Source organism: Palaemon carinicauda, chromosome 26 (genome assembly GCF_036898095.1).
Source record: "Palaemon carinicauda isolate YSFRI2023 chromosome 26, ASM3689809v2, whole genome shotgun sequence".
Classification (NCBI taxonomy): Eukaryota; Metazoa; Arthropoda; class Malacostraca; order Decapoda; family Palaemonidae; genus Palaemon; species Palaemon carinicauda.
The window spans coordinates 98,228,669-98,248,532 of NC_090750.1; the positions used below are offsets into that span (position 1 = coordinate 98,228,669).

Genomic DNA, 19,864 nt, shown 5'->3' on the forward strand with positions numbered 1-19,864 from the left:
TCATGGCAGAAGAAACTACATATAACATAACCCTAATGAGGCAGTAATTGTTATGAAAACCAGGTTAAATATGATAGAATTAAAAGAAAAAATTATAGAAACAGGAATGATAAAGATAGACTTTGTGTGTTGTATAGGGCGTCAGAGGATACTACGTGGCCTATGTTTTGCTGTAATGAATTAAGAAAATTTAAAAAAAAAAATGACATAGAAATAGGGAATTTAGAAACACCAACTAAAGATATTGCCCGGTATATTAGAAAGGCCTTTGAAGTTAGAAGTAAAAGTATGTAAGCTGTGTTGTCTGTGGAGGAGGTAACTAATGATAATGCGCTTCTAGTAGTCTGCCCACAATCACTCTGTGTTGTTGTGGAGAGAGCAATGAGGAAACTGGAATCACAGTAGTGTTGAGAGAGCAACTAGAAGCCTGGAACCTGAATGGAATCATGGATATCCTATTCCTATAGAATAACAGAGGTTAGGAACCAACTGAACAGTGACAAGGTTAGCGATCATGATGTCCCTTATTATTGTATAAAAAACCATGTTTAAATTAATAATAAAATGAATATCTTCTTTATTATGCTTTGACGTTAGAAATGACATTTAAGAAAAAGGTCTTTGATTTTTGGTTTTATTATACTTACGAACGGGGAAAGCTTCAATACTATAAACAGCTTTTTCCTACGAGAAAAGTGGCCATTTTCCTCGGAAATGACACTTTTTTTCACCGCAAATAAATACTCGGTTAAATACATATGTATCCATATCCGGTGATAATGAGGGGTTTTTGGGTGGGGAAAACATACTGGGAAAACGGTTTATATTGGTAAAACAAACATTTTCCTTTCTAAACATTATTTTTTTTTGTCCTTATAATAAATCCATGAAAAACTGCACAAATTATCTATATCCTATACTATTGGTATATTTTTTATTTGTTTGATGACAGTTTACATAGCGGTTGTATTCTCTCCCTTTCATTTGTATGTACATGCTTGTTAACCAGTTATAGAACTTCGGGGCATAACCCCCGTCCCCCTTTATTTTGACCAATAGGATTACTCGTTTTCTTATAAACCCTCCTCATTTTTACCCACGGCATTCAAGTATTTGTCGCTCCTAATACCGTTTGTATGTACATATTTGTTGATGCAATACCTACGTGTATATTTCTCATTTTCTCAAGTTTAAAGTCGTTTCCTCTGTTATTACAGCATTTTAATGTATTCCTATAAAATAGTATTTATTCTTTCCTACACTTTATCATACTAATTGTTCATCATTTCTGTTTTTTCCTGTCATTGCCGTATTACATTCAGTTTTCACAAAGAAAATACTTGCTCTGAACGAGTTTACCCTTCAAGTTTACTTTATAGACACTGTACTGTTACACTGATGTTTCCGTTAACCAATCACGTAACTGCACGTATGGAAACTTATATAGGGGGGTTATATTTTTTCCTTCTTTTGTTATCACTTTAAGTGCTTCGCTTCACTCCTTTCCAGACCCTTTTTATGTGTGTCACCAAGTGTAACTAACACGTTTCTAGAATCGCATAATGTCATACCGCAAAAATTACAGTGCCCGAGGTTTCGTTCTTTGTTATCTTTCGGGGAAGAGAAGCACCCTCAATGGCCTGATCATAAAGTAAGTCATTAGTTTGTTTTTATTGAATTTTAGGGTCTGTGATTTTCAGCTTTAAAAAATCTGTCGAATAATTACCAAGAAATAAGAACCAAATGGGGGGGGGGTGGGGGGCTGTGCAAAGCTCAGCATCTACTGCTTGCCAGTACATATGAGCTTGATGTTCGCTCGTGCACGGTGAAGCAAGAACCATTAGTTATTCTAGAAAAAAAAAATTACTTGGAATAATTAACTAAGAAACAATAATCAATCGTTGATGTAGGCATGGGCAGCGCAACATTACTGCCTGCCAGTACATACTGAGCTTGATGTTTTAATTTTTCCGCTGGCGAAGCGATCGCACGTCATAGCAGGAACCATTAGTTTTAAATATTTAACTTAGCCGGTGAATATATAATAGCTGCAACTCTGCGGCTCGACAGAAAACACACTCAAAAAACTCGCGAGCGATCGCTATGAAGGTTGCGGGTGTGCCCACCAGCGCCAACTGTCGGCCAGATACCACTCTTGTATGTAAACAAAACCTTCAATTCTTCTCTGTCGACGTTGACGACAAGACGTATTCATACTCGCTGTAGAACCTGGAGTTTTCTTAACATATTTGGTGAAGTACTTCATTTTGGTTTGAGCTTTCGCAATACAGGTGTTTTATCTTCAACTTAAATCTTGAACTCGTTTTTGGATAGATTTAATTTATGATGACTTTGGATTGTTTTTTTGGACTTTCCTTGACTTTTAAATGGCCGACCCTTCCCTCAGTACGGAAGTGTGTTTAGGCTTTTAGCAATTATCTTATCACGTTATAAATTAATTATAGATTTTCCTCTATATATTTTATATCTCAACCGCCTTTATTAGGCCTCTTCGATTAGCTTTCCATTTATAATAAACATCAAAATAAATTTTAATGATTTGTTTATATGCGACCTTTCCTGAGAGTAGGCGGTCCTAACTTGGAAACCGAAGTTAAACAACGTTGAGCCCTTTCAATCGTAAATAGCTTTTAAAGAGCTAATGATTTAAAACTTATTAAATGAATATTTTTCAATATTAATCTTACCCGATAATCATGTAGCTGTCAACTCTGTTGCCGACAGAAATCTACGGTCGGGATACGCCAGCGATCGCTATACAGGTGGGGGTGAACACAACAGCGCCATCTGTGGTCAGGTACTCCAGTACTTCTTGTCAACACCACCTCAATTTTTCCTCTGTCGTGCCTCCGGCTAGACCTACATGGATACGCTGTTGATTCTGGAGTTATTGCTCACGATTTGGTGATGTATTTGCTCTAGAGTTTAGCCTTCGCTATTCAGGAAGCTTTATCATTAGCTTAGCAAGTTTTTGGAATTAATTTGATTTAATTTTTTATTTAATTTTGGTGACGAAGAGAGTATGAACTCTTTCACTTTTAATGGCCGACCCTTCCCTTAGACGGAAGTGTTAGTGTCGAAGAGAGTATAGACTCTCTTTCTTAATTTTGCTTAACAAAAGTTATAGATTTATTTTATATCTCTCCGCCTTTTATAGGCCTCTTCGATTAACTTCCTTTTATTATAAACTTATTAAAATTAATTTTTATATTTGTTTATATTCGACCTTTCCTAATAGTAGGCAGTCTTTTCTTGGAACCGAAGTTAATTAACATTGAGCCCGTCATTTCGTTTTTACCTGTTAACATATTATGCTATTTTAATGTTTTTGAAAGAATTTCTTTGATAGTCTCGTACTGTTTTCAAAGTTGAACTAACGTTTTGTTTGTCTCTGCAGTTGTTGACGTTCAGAACGTTCAACTTGCGCTCTATCGTTACGATAGAGAGAGAGTATTCACGGTGTCACGTTGCAGTAAGAGTAAACCGATTCTAGCGTTTTGTTCATTCTTTCTTAGCTTAAATGGTTTTAATTCTAATAAAGGAACTTTTTATTTGGGAAATCTTTCAGTTTTTTTCCTTTAACAATAATATGTTTTAACGATATATATAATTGGGCTCATCTCTCAGGTTCTAAGTCAAGAGAGAGAGAGAGAGAGATAGAGACGGAGGGAGAGAGAGGAGGATAAACGTTTCGTTCAAGCGGGTAACGTTGTTATCGTTTTTGCTCTTCTCCCTAGTCTCTTTAGGGGAAGAAGGTAAACGTTTCTAGAGTTTTATTCTTGTTCCCAGGCTTTATGCGGTGAGAGATTTTAAACGTAGTTTATTTGATCTAGTGTTTAGTCTCTTTTCCAGCCACTGAATTATTTATCTTTCATTATGTTTTTCTGTTACATTGTAATACTGTTTTCGCAATTACTAACTTTTAATGAAGGATAGAATTGCGTGTTTCAGGTACAAACCACTTAAAGTTTCGAGTTCAGTGAAATAAGTGCAAACAGAAAATCAAAAGTGATAAAGTGTTACAGTGTTGCGTTCGAGGGTTCGTCTGTTCGTGCCAGTTGTTCGCCTAGTCTGGGACCTCTTACAAGCTCCCAAGCCAGGGAAGAAGTAACGTCGAAGGACTTATGGGTTCATCAGGCCTTGATCGACGAACAGACGTTTCCCTCCGTGGTTTCGGGTGTAACCAACTCACGTAGCCGACGTGATCACCCCACCCACACAAAGACGAGAGAGCCCATTTATTCCTCGTCTGCGGAAGAGGTTTCTCGCAGAAACCATGGACCAAATCTTGCAGCTTTTAAGTGCAAGTCGGTCCCTTCCGCGCAAGTCCAACTCCTAGGTGGAGCCATTAGCACTGGGTCAGTTCGGACTTGCTGCAGTACGACAACTGCACACCTCCCAGAGAGGCAAGGTGGTACCGCAACAGGCAGTAACTCCGTCTGTTGCCGCACCAGCTGTTTTAGACCCTCAGTCTCAACGGACAGTAGCTCCGTTTGTTGTTGTCTTTCTTAGACTGTAGTGGTCTATGCTGCAGACAATGCAGTCTCAGCTTGCGGTGTTGATGCAGGAGTTTCAGGCCGAGAAGGTTAGCACACCTCCTCCTGCGAGCGCTCCTCCACCTCTGCGCAGTCCACCCTGCCAGACGTATGATGTTGAGGCTCCTCCTGCCTCCATGCGTGAGCTGCCGCATTGGGAGTTGCCAGGTACCAGCGCTATGCAGCAACCTCCACTTTCCTTGAGGCAGGAGCCTCTTGCTATGCGGCAACCTCCTCAACCCTTGAGGCAGGAGCCTCAACTCTTGAGGCAAGAGCCTCAACTCTTGAGGCAAGAGCCTCAACTCTTGAGGCAAGAACCTCAACTCTTGAGGCAAGAACCTCAACTCTTGAGGCAAGAGCCTCAACTCTTGAGGCAAGAGCCTCAACTCACCTCCTCTTCCCTTGAGGCAGGAGCCTCATGCGTTGCGGCAACCTCCTCAACCCTTGAGGCAGGAGCCTCAACTCTTGAGGCAAGAGCCTCAACTCTTGAGGCGAGAACCTCAACTCTTGAGGCAAGAGCCTCAACTCTTGAGGCAAGAACCTCAACTCTTGAGGCAAGAGCCTCAACTCTTGAGGCAAGAGCCTCAACTCTTGAGGCAAGAACCTCAACTCTTGAGGCAAGAACCTCAACTCTTGAGGCAAGAGCCTCAACTCTTGAGGCAAGAGCCTCAACTCACCTCCTCTTCCCTTGAGGCAGGAGCCTCATGCGTTGCGGCAACCTCCTCAACCCTTGAGGCAGGAGCCTCAACTCTTGAGGCAAGAGCCTCAACTCTTGAGGCAAGAACCTCAACTCTTGAGGCAAGAGCCTCAACTCTTGAGGCAAGAACCTCAACTCTTGAGGCAAGAGCCTCAACTCTTGAGGCAAGAGCCTCAACTCTTGAGGCAAGAGCCTCAACTCTTGAGGCAAGAGCCTCAACTCTTGAGGCAAGAACCTCAACTCTTGAGGCAAGAACCTCAACTCACCTCCTCTTCCCTTGAGGCAGGAGCCTCATGCGTTGCGGCAACCTCCTCCATCCTTGAGGCAGCAGCCTCATGCGTTGCAGCAACCTCCACCATCCTTGAGGCAGCAGCCTCAGGCTATGCGGCATCCTCCTCAACCCATGAGGCAGGAGCCTCATGCTATGAGGAGCCTCATGCTATGCGGCATCCTCCTCAACCCATGAGGCAGGGACCTCATGCTATGAGGAGCCTCATGCTATGCGGCATCCTCCTCAACCCATGAGGCAGGAGCCTCATGCTATGCGGCAACCTCCTCTACCCATGAGGCAGGAGCCTCATGCTATGCGGCATCCTCCTCAACCCATGAGGCAGGAGCCTCATGCTATGCGGCATCCTCCTCAACCCATGAGGCAGGAGTCTCATGCTATGAGGAGCCTCATGCTATGCGGCATCCTCCTCAAACCATGAGGCAGGAGCCTCATGCTATGCGGCAACCGCCTCAACCCATGAGGCAGGAGCCTCATACTATGCGGCATCCTCCTCAACGCATGCGGCATGAGCCTCATCCCTTGCAGCATGAGCCTCATCCCATGCAGCATGAGCCTCATACCATGCAGCATGAGCCTCATCCCATGCAGCATGAGCCTCTTCCCATGCAGCATAAGCCGCACGCCATGCAACATGCTCTGCTTACCTCACAGCATGCTCTACATACAGCATGCTCTGCATACAGCATGCTCTGCATACCTTACCGCATGCTCCTCAGTCACACATCTTTGGTTGTTGCCAACTCACTAGACTGTCAAACAGTTTCATAACGTTGCCTTCTAGTCTGCTGCTTTTGCACCAGTGAAACCCTCACTGAGAGAACTTAGCTTTTCTCGGATATGGTTCCTGTAGATGAGAAAGTGCTATTCTCCCTCCTTCTGATATTCCCTTGAGGACTCTGTCATTTGGAGAGGAGCCTTTAGCTGCTTATCCTCCTATGGACTTTTATTTAAGCATAACATGCTTCCAGGGAGGGTAATGGTTCCACTTCAGTCGCTAACCCCGTCTGTTACCACACCTGCTCCCATAGACCTTGAGCTTTGTTGCAAGACATGCAGTCCAAGCTTAGTCCTTGTTAGAGGATTTTTTTGTTTACGGAGTCAGTGTGTCACTGGGAAGACGTTCAACAACCAGCAGAAGTGACTTGTTGTGACGCAGTGCGGCAACCTCAGCAACCCGATAAGGAGTTGTCTGTACGACCCAGACAGTCTAGACAGCTTCGGGTTGTCGCTGTACTTCCTCGCTTCCCCATGGTTGACAGTTCACAGACTGTGCAGCAGTACCATGATCTTGTGTCCGGCTCCGTCAGACGACTAGCTTTTAAGAGCTCCCACAAGTCGTCGCTGTCTGGAGATTCTCAGATGGACTATGGATCTGACCAAGGAACTGGGCCTCCTGGTCAATTTTGAGGAGTCCCAGCTCGTCCCATCCCAGACCATTGTCTACCTGGGTATGGATCTTCAGAGTCGAGCTTTTCGGGCTTTTCCGTCGGCCCCAAGGATCTACTAAGCCCTAGAATGCATCCAGAGCATGCTGAGAAGGAACCGATGCTCAGTCAGGTAGTGGATGAGTCTAACAGGGACACTTTCATCGCTGGCCCTGTTCATCGAGTTAGGGAGACGCCACCTCCGCCCCCTTCAGTATCATCTAGCGGCTCACTGGATAAAGGACATGACGCTAGAGACGGTCTCAGTTCCTGTTTCCGAAGAGAGGAGGTCTACTCTCACGTGGTGAAAGAACAGCTTTCTTCTCAAGGAAGTCTACCTTTGGCTGTTCAGAAACCCGACCGCCGTCTCTTCTCTGACGCATCAGACACGGGCTGGGGTGCGACTTTGGACGGACAGGAATGCTCGGGAACATGGAATCAGGAGCTAAGGACACTTCACATCTATTGCAAGGAGCTGTTGGCGGTTCATCTGGCCTTGATAAACTTCAAGTCCCTCCAGCTTAACAAGGTGGTGGAGGTGGACTCTGACAACACCACAGCCTTGGCTTACATCTCCAAGCAGGGAGGGACTCATTCGTGGAAGTTGTTCTAGATCGCAAGGGACCTCCTCATCTGGTCAAAAGATCGAAAGCTCACGCTAGTAACGAGGTTCATTCAGGGCGATATGAATGTCATGGCAGATCGCCTTAGCCGGAAGGGTCAGGTCATCCCCACAGAGTGGACCCTTCACAAGAATGTTTGCAGCAGACTTTGGGCCCTGTGGGGTCAGCCAACCATAGATCTGTTCGCTACCTCGATAACCTAGAGGCTCCCGTTGTATTGTTCTCCGATTCCAGACCCAGCAGCAGTTCACGTGGATGCTTTTCTGCTGGATTGGTCCCATCTCGACCTGTATGCATTCCCGCCGTTCAAGATTGTCAACAGGGTACTTCAGAAGTTCGCCTCTCGCAAAGGGACACAGCTGACGTTGGTTGGCTCCGCTCTGGCCCGCGAGAGAGTGGTTCATAGAGGTACTGCAATGGCTGGTCGACATTCCCAGGACTCTTCCTCTAGGAGTGGACCTTCTACGTCTACCTCACGTAAAGAAGGTACACCCAAACCTCCACGCTCTTCGTCTGACTGCCTTCAGACTTTCGAAAGACTCTCAAGGGCTAGGGGCTTTTCGAAGGAGGCAGCCAGAGCGATTGCCAGAGCAAGGAGGACATCCACTCTCAGAGTCTATCAGTCTAAAGGGGAAGTCTTCCAAAGCTGGTACAAGGCCAATGCAGTTTCCTCAACCAGTACCACTGTAACCCAGATTGCTGACTTCCTGTTACATCTAAGGAACGTAAGATCCCTTTCAGCTCCTACGATTAAGGGTTACAGAAGTATGTTGGCAGCGGTTTTCCGCCACACAGGCTTGGATCTTTCCACCAACAAAGATCTACAGGACCTCCTTAGGTCTTTTGAGACCTCAAAGGAACGTCGGTTGTCCACTCCAGGCTGGAATCTAGACGTGGTCCTAAGGTTCCTTATGTCATCAAGATTTGAACCTCTCCAATCAGCCTCTTTTAAGGACCTCACATTAAAAACTCTTTTCCTCGTGTGCTTGACAACAGCTAAAAGAGTAAGTGAGATCCACGCCTTCAGCAGGAACATAGTTTTCACATCTGAAACGGCTACATGTTCCTTGCAGCTCGGTTTTTTGCTAAACGAGCTTCCTTCACGTCCTTGGCCTAAGTCGTTCGAGATCCCAAGCCTGTCCAACTTGGTGGGGGACGAACTGGAGAGAGTACTTTGCCCAGTTAGAGCTCTTAGGTACTATCTAAAAAGGTCATAACCTTTACGAGGACAATCAGAAGCCTTATGGTGTGATATCAAGAAGCCTTCTCTTCCAAGGTCTAAGAACTCAGTTTCTTACCTATTCAGGCTCCTGATTAGGGAAGCACATTCTCATCTGAAGGAAGAAGACCTTGCTTTGCTGAAGGTAAGGACACATGAAGTGAGAGCTGTGGCTACTTCAGTGGCCTTCAAACAGAACCGTTCTCTGCAGAGTGTTATGGATGCAACCTATTGGAGAAGCAAGTCAGTGTTCGCATCATTCTATCTCAAAGATGTCCAGTCTCTTTACGAGAACTGCTACACCCTGGGACCATTCGTAGCAACAAATGCAGTAGTAGGCGGGGGCTCAGCCACTACATTCCCATAATCCCATAACCCTTTTAACCTTTCTCTTGAATACTTTTTATGGGTTGTACGGTCGGCTAAGAAGCCTTCCACATCCTTGTTGATTTGGCGGGTGGTCAATTCTTTCTTGAGAAGCGCCGAGGTTAAAGGTTGTGATGAGGTCCTTTAGTATGGGTTGCAGCCCTTTATACTTCAGCACCTAAGAGTCGTTCAGCATCCTAAGAGGACCGCTACGCTCAGTAAGGAAGACGTACTTAATAAAGGCAGAGTAATGGTTCAAGTCGTCTTCCTTACCAGGTACTTATTTATTTCATGTTATTTTTGAATAACTAATAAAATAAAATACGGGATACTTAGCTTCTTTGTTAACATGTATGCTGGTCTCCACCCACCACCCTGGGTGTGAATCAGCTACATGATTATCGGGTAAGATTAATATTGAAAAATGTTATTTTCATTAGTAAAATAAATTTTTGAATATACTTACCCGATAATCATGATTTAATTGACCCACCCTTCCTCCCCATAGAGAACCAGTGGACCGAGGAAAAAATTGAGGTGGTGTTGACAAGAAGTACTGGAGTACCTGACCACAGATGGCGCTGTTGTGTTCACCCCCACCTGTATAGCGATCGCTGGCGTATCCCGACTGTAGATTTCTGTCGGCAACAGAGTTGACAGCTACATGATTATCGGGTAAGTATATTAAAAAATTTATTTTACTAATGAAAATAACATTTTTTAATAGATATTTTATGAAAGATTTTCTTTGAATAGTCTTCGTACTGTTTCAAAGATGAACTAACGTTTAGTTTATTTATGCTACGCAGTTTGCGCTCTATCGTTACGATAGAGAGAGAGAGTATCACGGTTTCACTTTGCAGAAAGAGTAAATCGATTCTGACGTTTTGTTCATTCTTCTTTCAAAGCTTAAATGTTTTAAATTCTATTTTAAAGGAACTTTTTAATTGAAAAACCTTTCAGTTTTTTCCTTTGGTCAAATAACCTGTTTTTTTGACGAAACGTAAGTGGGCTCTTCTCTTAGGTGCGAAATCAAGAGAGAGATAGAGACGGAGGGAGAGAGAGGAGAGAAAACGTACCGATCTTTATCTCGTCCCAAGCGGGTAACGTTGTTCTCGAGTTACTCTCGTCCCTAGTCTCTGTACGGGGAGAAAGGATAAAACGTTTTTAGTTTTTTATTCTCGTCCCAAGGCAATGTACGGTGAGAGATTGAAAACGTAGTTTTGAATGAACTAGTGTTTAGTCTCTTCCCCAGCCACTGATTTTTTTTTTATCTTAAAATATGTTTACTGTTTTTTGCTGGTATTAATGTGCTTACATTATACGACTGATTTCGCAATTACAACCTTTTGATGAGGGTAGAATTGCGTGCTTCAGGTAGAAATCAGTTTTATTCATACCTAATGTGAATTGTTAAAAAATTCGTTTTTCAATATTAATCTTACCCGATAATCATGTAGCTGTCAACTCTGTTGCCGACAGAAATCTACGGTCGGGATACGCCAGCGATCGCTATACAGGTGGGGGTGAACACCACAGCGTCATCTGTGGTCAGGTACTCCAGTACTTCTTGTCAACACCACCTCAATTTTTCCTCTGTCGTGCCTCCGGCTAGACCTACATGGATACGCTGTTGATTCTGGAGTTATTGCTCACGCTTTGGTGATGTATTTGCTCTAGAGTTTAGCCTTCGCTATTCAGGAAGCTTTATCATTAGCTTAGCAAGTTTTTGGAATTAATTTGATTTAATTTTTGATTTAATTTTGGTGACGAAGAGAGTATGAACTCTTTCACTTTTAATGGCCGACCCTTCCCTTAGACGGAAGTGTTGGTGTCGAAGAGAGTATAGACTCTCTTTCTTAATTTTGCTTAACAAAAGTTATAGATTTATTTTATATCTCTCCGCCTTTTATAGGCCTCTTCGATTAACTTCCTTTTATTATAAACTTATTAAAATTAATGTTTATATTCGACCTTTCCTAATAGTAGGCGGTCTTTTCTTGGAACCGAAGTTAATTAACATTGAGCCCGTCATTTCGTTTTTACCTGTTAACATATTATGCTATTTTAATGTTTTTGAAAGAATTTCTTTGATAGTCTCGTACTGTTTTCAAAGTTGAACTAACGTTTTGTTTTGTCTCTGCAGTTGTTGACGTTCAGAACGTTCAACTTGCGCTCTATCGTTACGATAGAGAGAGAGTATTCACGGTGTCACGTTGCAGTAAGAGTAGAACGATTCTAGCGTTTTGTTCATTCTTTCTTAGCTTAAATGGTTTTAATTCTAATAAAGGAACTTTTTATTTGGGAAATCTTTCAGTTTTTTTCCTTTAACAATAATATGTTTTAACGATATATATAATTGGGCTCATCTCTCAGGTTCTAAGTCAAGAGAGAGAGAGAGAGAGATAGAGACGGAGGGAGAGAGAGGAGGATAAACGTTTCGTTCAAGCGGGTAACGTTGTTATCGTTTTTGCTCTTCTCCCTAGTCTCTTTAGGGGAAGAAGGTAAACGTTTCTAGAGTTTTATTCTTGTTCTCAGGCTTTATGCGGTGAGAGATTTTAAACGTAGTTTATTTGATCTAGTGTTTAGTCTCTTTTCCAGCCACTGAATTATTTATCTTTCATTATGTTTTTCTGTTACATTGTAATACTGTTTTCGCAATTACTAACTTTTAATGAAGGATAGAATTGCGTGTTTCAGGTACAAACCACTTAAAGTTTCGAGTTCAGTGAAATAAGTGCAAACAGAAAATCAAAAGTGATAAAGTGATAAGCGCAAAGTGTATAGTGTTGCGTTCGAGGGTTCGTCTGTTCATGCCAGTTGTTCGCCTAGTCTGGGACCTCTTACAAGCTCCCAAGCCCAGGGGAGAAGTAACGTCGAAGGACTTATGGGTTCATCAGGCCTTGATCGACGAACAGACGTTTCCCTCCGTGGTTTCGGGTGTAACCAACTCACGTAGCCGACGTGATCACCCCACCCACACAAAGACGAGAGAGCCCTTTTATTCCTCGTCTGCGGAAGAGGTTTCTCGCAGAAACCATGGACCAAATCTTGCAGCTTTTAAGTGCAAGTCGGTCCCTTCCGCGCAAGTCCAACTCCTAGGTGGTGCCATTAGCACTGGGTCAGTTCGGACTTGCTGCAGTACGACAACTGCACACCTCCCAGAGAGGCAAGGTGGTATCGCAACAGGCAGTAACTCCGTCTGTTGCCGCACCAGCTGTTTTAGACCCTCAGTCTCAACGGACAGTAGCTCCGTTTGTTGTTGTCTTTCTTAAACTCTAGTGGTCTATGCTGCAGACAATGCAGTCTCAGCTTGCGGTGTTGATGCAGGAGTTTCAGGCAGAGAAGGTTAGCACACCTCCTCCTGCGAGCGCTCCTCCACCTCTGCGCAGTCCACCCTGCCAGACGTATGATGTTGAGGCTCCTCCTGCCTCCATGCGTGAGCTGCCGAATTGGGAGTTGCCAGGTACCAGCGCTATGCAGCAACCTCCACTTTCCTTGAGGCAGGAGCCTCATGCTATGCGGCAACCGCCTCAACTCTTGAGGCAAGAGCCTCAACTCTTGAGGCAAGAACCTCAACTCTTGAGGCAAGAGCCTCAACTCTTGAGGCAAGAGCCTCAACTCTTGAGGCAAGAACCTCAACTCTTGAGGCAAGAGCCTCAACTCTTGAGGCAAGAACCTCAACTCTTGAGGCAAGAACCTCAACTCTTGAGGCAAGAGCCTCAACTCTTGAGGCAAGAACCTCAACTCTTGAGGTAAGAGCCTCAACTCTTGAGGCAAGAACCTCAACTCTTGAGGCAAGAACCTCAACTCTTGAGGCAAGAGCCTCAACTCTTGAGGCAAGAACCTCAACTCTTGAGGCAAGAACCTCAACTCTTGAGGCAAGAGCCTCAACTCTTGAGGCAAGAGCCTCTCTCTGCGCAGCCACCTCCTCAACCCTTGAGGCAGACGCAACTCTTGAGGCAGGAACCTCACAGGAGCCTCATGCTATGCGGCATCCTCCTCAAACCATGAGGCAGGAGCCTCATGCTATGCGGCATCCTCCTCAACCCATGAGGCAGGAGCCTCATGCTATGCGGCAACCTCCTCTACCCATGAGGCAGCCTCATGCTATGCGGCATCCTCCTCAACCCATGAGGCAGGAGCCTCATGCTATGCGGCATCCTCCTCAACCCATGAGGCAGGAGTCTCATGCTATGAGGAGCCTCATGCTATGCGGCATCCTCCTCAAACCATGAGGCAGGAGCCTCATGCTATGCGGCAACCGCCTCAACCCATGAGGCAGGAGCCTCATACTATGCGGCATCCTCCTCAACGCATGCGGCATGAGCCTCATCCCTTGCAGCATGAGCCTCATCCCATGCAGCATGAGCCTCATACCATGCAGCATGAGCCTCATCCCATGCAGCATGAGCCTCATCCCATGCAGCATAAGCCGCACGCCATGCAACATGCTCTGCTTACCTTACAGCATGCTCTACATACAGCATGCTCTGCATACAGCATGCTCTGCATACCTTACCGCATGCTCCTCAGTCACACATCTTTGGTTGTTGCCAACTCACTAGACTGTCAAGCAGTTTCATAACGTTGCCTTCTAGTCTGCTGCTTTTGCACCAGTGAAACCCTCACTGAGAGAACTTAGCTTTTCTCGGATATGGTTCCTGTAGATGAGAAAGTGCTATTCTCCCTCCTTCTGATATTCCCTTGAGGACTCTGTCATTTGGAGAGGAGCCTTTAGCTGCTTAGCCTCCTATGGACTTTTATTTAAGCATAACATGCTTCCAGGGAGGGTAATGGTTCCACTTCAGTCGCTAACCCCGTCTGTTACCACACCTGCTCCCATAGACCTTGAGCTTTGTTGCAAGACATGCAGTCCAAGCTTAGTCCTTGTTAGAGGATTTTTTGTTTACGGAGTCAGTGTGTCACTGGGAAGACGTTCAACAACCAGCAGAAGTGACTTGTTGTGACGCAGTGCGGCAACCTCAGCAACCCGATAAGGAGTTGTCTGTACGACCCAGACAGTCTAGACAGCTTCGGGTTGTCGCTGTACTTCCTCGCTTCCCCATGGTTGACAGTTCACAGACTGTGCAGCAGTACCATGATCTTGTGTCCGGCTCCGTCAGACGACTAGCTTTTAAGAGCTCCCACAAGTCGTCGCTGTCTGGAGATTCTCAGATGGACTATGGATCTGACCAAGGAACTGGGCCTCCTGGTCAATTTTGAGGAGTACCAGCTCGTCCCATCCCAGACCATTGTCTACCTGGGTATGGATCTTCAGAGTCGAGCTTTTCGGGCTTTTCCGTCGGCCCCAAGGATCTACTAAGCCCTAGATTGCATCCAGAGCATGCTGAGAAGGAACCGATGCTCAGTCAGGTAGTGGATGAGTCTAACAGGGACACTTTCATCGCTGGCCTTGTTCATCGAGTTAGGGAGACGCCACCTCCGCCCCCTTCAGTATCATCTAGCGGCTCACTGGATAAAGGACATGACGCTAGAGACGATCTCAGTTCCTGTTTCCGAAGAGAGGAGGTCTACTCTCACGTGGTGAAAGAACAGCTTTCTTCTCAAGGAAGTCTACCTTTGGCTGTTCAGAAACCCGACCGCCGTCTCTTCTCTGACGCATCAGACACGGGCTGGGGTGCGACTTTGGACGGACAGGAATGCTCGGGAACATGGAATCAGGAGCTAAGGACACTTCACATCTATTGCAAGGAGCTGTTGGCGGTTCATCTGGCCTTGATAAACTTCAAGTCCCTCCAGCTTAACAAGGTGGTGGAGGTGGACTCTGACAACACCACAGCCTTGGCTTACATCTCCAAGCAGGGAGGGACTCATTCGTGGAAGTTGTTCTAGATCGCAAGGGACCTCCTCATCTGGTTAAAAGATCGAAAGCTCACGCTGGTAACGAGGTTCATTCAGGGCGATATGAATGTCATGGCAGATCGCCTTAGCCGGAAGGGTCAGGTCATCCCCACAGAGTGGACCCTTCACAAGAATGTTTGCAGCAGACTTTGGGCCCTGTGGGGTCAGCCAACCATAGATCTGTTCGCTACCTCGATAACCTAGAGGCTCCCGTTGTATTGTTCTCCGATTCCAGACCCAGCAGCAGTTCACGTGGATGCTTTTCTGCTGGATTGGTCCCATCTCGACCTGTATGCATTCCCGCCGTTCAAGATTGTCAACAGGGACTTCAGAAGTTCGCCTCTCGCAAAGGGACACGGCTGACGTTGGTTGGCTCCGCTCTGGCCCGCGAGAGAATGGTTCATAGAGGTACTGCAATGGCTGGTCGACATTCCCAGGACTCTTCCTCTAGGAGTGGACCTTCTACGTCTACCTCACGTAAAGAAGGTACATCCAAACCTCCACGCTCTTCGTCTGACTGCCTTCAGACTTTCGAAAGACTCTCAAGAGCTAGGGGCTTTTCGAAGGAGGCAGCCAGAGCGATTGCCAGAGCAAGGAGGACATCCACTCTCAGAGTCTATCAGTCTAAAGGGGAAGTCTTCCGAAGCTGGTACAAGGCCAATGCAGTTTCCTCATCCAGTACCACTGTAACCCAGATTGCTGACTTCCTGTTACATCTAAGGAACGTAAGATCCCTTTCAGCTCCTACGATTAAGGGTTACAGAAGTATGTTGGCAGCGGTTTTCCGCCACAGAGGCTTGGATCTTTCCACCAACAAAGATCTACAGGACCTCCTTAGGTCTTTTGAGACCTCAAAGGAACGTCGGTTGTCCACTCCAGGCTGGAATCTAGACGTGGTCCTAAGGTTCCTTATGTCATCAAGATTTGAACCTCTCCAATCAGCCTCTTTTAAGGACCTCACATTAAAAACTCTTTTCCTCGTGTGCTTGACAACAGCTAAAAGAGTAAGTGAGATCCACGCCTTCAGCAGGAACATAGTTTTCACATCTGAAACGGCTACATGTTCCTTGCAGCTCGGTTTTTTGCTAAAACGAGCTTCCTTCACGTCCTTGGCCTAAGTCGTTCGAGATCCCAAGCCTGTCCAACTTGGTGGGGGACGAACTGGAGAGAGTACTTTGCCCAGTTAGAGCTCTTAGGTACTATCTAAAAAGGTCATAACCTTTACGAGGACAATCAGAAGCCTTATGGTGTGCTATCAAGAAGCCTTCTCTTCCAAGGTCTAAGAACTCAGTTTCTTACCTATTCAGGCTCCTGATTAGGGAAGCACATTCTCATCTGAAGGAAGAAGACCTTGCTTTGCTGAAGGTAAGGACACATGAAGTGAGAGCTGTGGCTACTTCAGTGGCCCTCAAACAGAACCGTTCTCTGCAGAGTGTTATGGATGCAACCTATTGGAGAAGCAAGTCAGTGTTCGCATCATTCTATCTCAAAGATGTCCAGTCTCTTTACGAGAACTGCTACACCCTGGGACCATTCGTAGCAACAAATGCAGTAGTAGGCGGGGGCTCAGCCACTACATTCCCATAATCCCATAACCTTTTTAACCTTTCTCTTGAATACTTTTTATGGGTTGTACGGTCGGCTAAGAAGCCTTCCACATCCTTGTTGATTTGGCGGGTGGTCAATTCTTTCTTGAGAAGCGCCGAGGTTAAAGGTTGTGATGAGGTCCTTTAGTATGGGTTGCAGCCCTTTATACTTCAGCACCTAAGAGTCGTTCAGCATCCTAAGAGGACCGCTACGCTCAGTAAGGAAGACGTACTTAATAAAGGCAGAGTAATGGTTCAAGTCGTCTTCCTTACCAGGTACTTATTTATTTTATGTTATTTTTGAATAACTAATAAAATAAAATACGGGATACTTAGCTTCTTTGTTAACATGTATGCTGGTCTCCACCCACCACCCTGGGTGTGAATCAGCTACATGATTATCGGGTAAGATTAATATTGAAAAATGTTATTTTCATTAGTAAAATAAATTTTTGAATATACTTACCCGATAATCATGATTTAATTGACCCACCCTTCCTCCCCATAGAGAACCAGTGGACCGAGGAAAAAATTGAGGTGGTGTTGACAAGAAGTACTGGAGTACCTGACCACAGATGGCGCTGTGGTGTTCACCCCCACCTGTATAGCGATCGCTGGCGTATCCCGACCGTAGATTTCTGTCGGCAACAGAGTTGACAGCTACATGATTATCGGGTAAGTATATTCAAAAATTTATTTTACTAATGAAAATAACATTTTAAATATTTAACTTAGCCGGTGAATATATAATAGCTGCAACTCTGTTGCTCGACAGACACATACAATAAAAACTCGCCAGCGATCGCTATACAGGTTGCGGGTGTGCCCACCAGCGCCAACTGTCGGCCAGATACCACTCTCGATGTAAACAAAGACTCAATTTCTTCTCTGTCGACGTGTCGACAAGACGTACTTTTACTCGCTGTAGAACCTGGAGTTTTTCCCATCATATTTGGTGAAGTACTTTAATTTGGTTTGAGCTTTCGCAGTGCAGGTGTTTTATCTTCATCTTAAATCTTGAACTCGTTTTTGGATAGATTTAATTTTTTGATGACAAAGAGAGTATGGACTTTCTTTGACTTTTAAATGGCCGACCCTTCCCTTAGACGGAAGTGTGTTTAGGCTTTTAGCAATTATCTTATCACGTTATAAATTAATTATAGATTTTCCTCTATATATTTTATATCTCACCGCCTTTATTAGGCCTCTTCGATTAACTTTCCATTTATAATAAACATAAAAATAAATTTTAATGATTTGTTTATATGCGACCTTCCTGAGAGTAGGCGGTCCTAACTTGGAAACTGAAGTTAAACAACGTTGAGCCCTTTCAATCGTAATTAGCTTTTAAAGAGCTAATGATTTAAAACTTTTTAAATGAATATTTTTTAATAGATATTTTATGAAAGATTTTCTTTGAATAGTCTTCGTACTGTTTCAAAGATGAACTAACGTTTAGTTTATTTATGCTACGCAGTTTGCGCTCTATCGTTACGATAGAGAAAGAGAGTATCACGGTTTCACTTTGCAGAAAGAGTAAATCGATTCTGACGTTTTGTTCATTCTTTCAAAGCTTAAATGTTTTAAATTATATTTTAAAGGAACTTTTTAATTGAAAAACCTTTCAGTTTTTTTCCTTTGGTCAAATAACATGTTTTTTTGACGAAACGTAAGTGGGCTCTTCTCTTAGGTGCGTAATCAAGAGAGAGAGAGAGAGAGATAGAGACGGAGGGAGAGAGAGGGGAGAAAACGTTCCGTTCAAGCGGGTAACGTTGTTCTCGAGTTACTCTCGTCCCTAGTCTCTGTACGGGGAGAAAGGATAAAACGTTTTTAGTTTTTTATTCTCGTCCCCAGGCAATGTACGGTGAGAGATTGATAACGTAGTTTTGAATGAACTAGTGTTTAGTCTCTTCCCCGTCCACTGAATTTTTTATCTTAAAATATGTTTACTGTTTTTTGCTGGTATTAATGTGCTTGCATTATAAGACTGATTTCGCCATTACTACCTTTTGATGAGGTTAGAATTGCGTGCTTCAGGTAGAAATCAGTAAAAGTTTCGATTTCAGTGAAATAAGTGCTAAACAGAAAATCGTAGTGATAAAGTGATATTGCGCAAAGTGTTATCAGTGTTGCGACCGAGGGTTCGTCTGTTCGTGCCTGTCGTTCGCCTAGTCCGGGACCTCTTGCAAGCTCCCAAGCCCAGGGGAGAAGTAATGTCGTACGACTTATGGGTTCGAGAGGCCTTGATCAGCGAACAGACGTTCCGTTCCCTCTATGGTATCGGGTGTATCTTACCAAGATCACCCCTACCATAAGGCGAGAGAGACGTTTTTCTCCGTCATCCGAAGGCTTTTCGCATAAGAAACCTGAAACAAGGTTTCGAGGCCCTTAAGCGAAAGTCAGTCCTTTCAGGACAGGTCCAGCGTCCTGGTTGTAGCCATTAGGACAGCTCTGACCCTATGCAGTCATCGGAAGACTGCTCGCCGCCTAACAAAAGCGTAACACAGACTCCGAGAGTCTTTTTGTTGGCAAGGTTTTGCGGTCACAGACGTTACCCTCGTCTCTTACCGCAACCTTTTCCGTTGATCCTAAATGGGTTGTACGGCAAGACATGCAGAATAAGCTTGCCTCCCTTATGGAAGACTATTCTGCCGATTAGTCCGTTGAGCCTAGCCGTTTATCTCATCGAGATCCTGGCTTTCAGCCAACCTAACGTTCCTTTCTGCGTCCCGTTGACGTTGGCGTAGCTAAGTCACGTCAGTCAGGTTGTTTAGAACCACACTCGATGCGGTCTCGTGTGGATTTTCAGCCACATTTGGACGTTAGGCCTCTTGCTGATGCTCCTGTTGACGTTCAGGACGTTCGCTATCAATCGGAGTTGACTTGTTTTGACGCTGTGCGTCAACCTCCGCATTCTAGAGTTGTTTTGACTGCTCAGTCTAGGCGGTCAAAGCAGTCTCGAGTGGACGCTGTGCGTCCTCACGCACCTGTTGTTGTTGACAGTTCACAGACTGTCAAGCAGTTACATGACGTTGCGTCCTGGTCTCTCGCACCTGTTGTTGTTGACAGTTCACAGACTGTCAAGCAGTTACATGACGTTGCGTCCTGGTCCGCTACTAATGCACCGGTGTGTGTGGACTCTGCTTGTAAAGCATTGCCACCACGGTAGGTCTCTCCCTTGCTTGAGACTTGAGACTACACCTCCGTCCTCTTCAATTCCATCTGGCTTTTCACTG

The 19,864-nt window shown here is 44.8% G+C and overlaps 1 long non-coding RNA gene across 2 annotated transcripts in view; it reads left to right on the forward strand.

The window, feature by feature from the left end:
* The first annotated feature begins 333 nt into the window (after positions 1-333).
* LOC137620343 (uncharacterized) overlaps positions 334-19,864 on the forward strand; it is a 76,727-nt gene continuing 57,196 nt past the window's right edge. The window contains exon 1 of one of the 2 annotated variants that reach the window (XR_011040048.1): positions 334-504. This is a non-coding gene — a long non-coding RNA (uncharacterized lncRNA). The remainder of the gene's footprint in view (positions 505-19,864) is intronic. The other variant, XR_011040047.1, reaches the window with a different exon arrangement.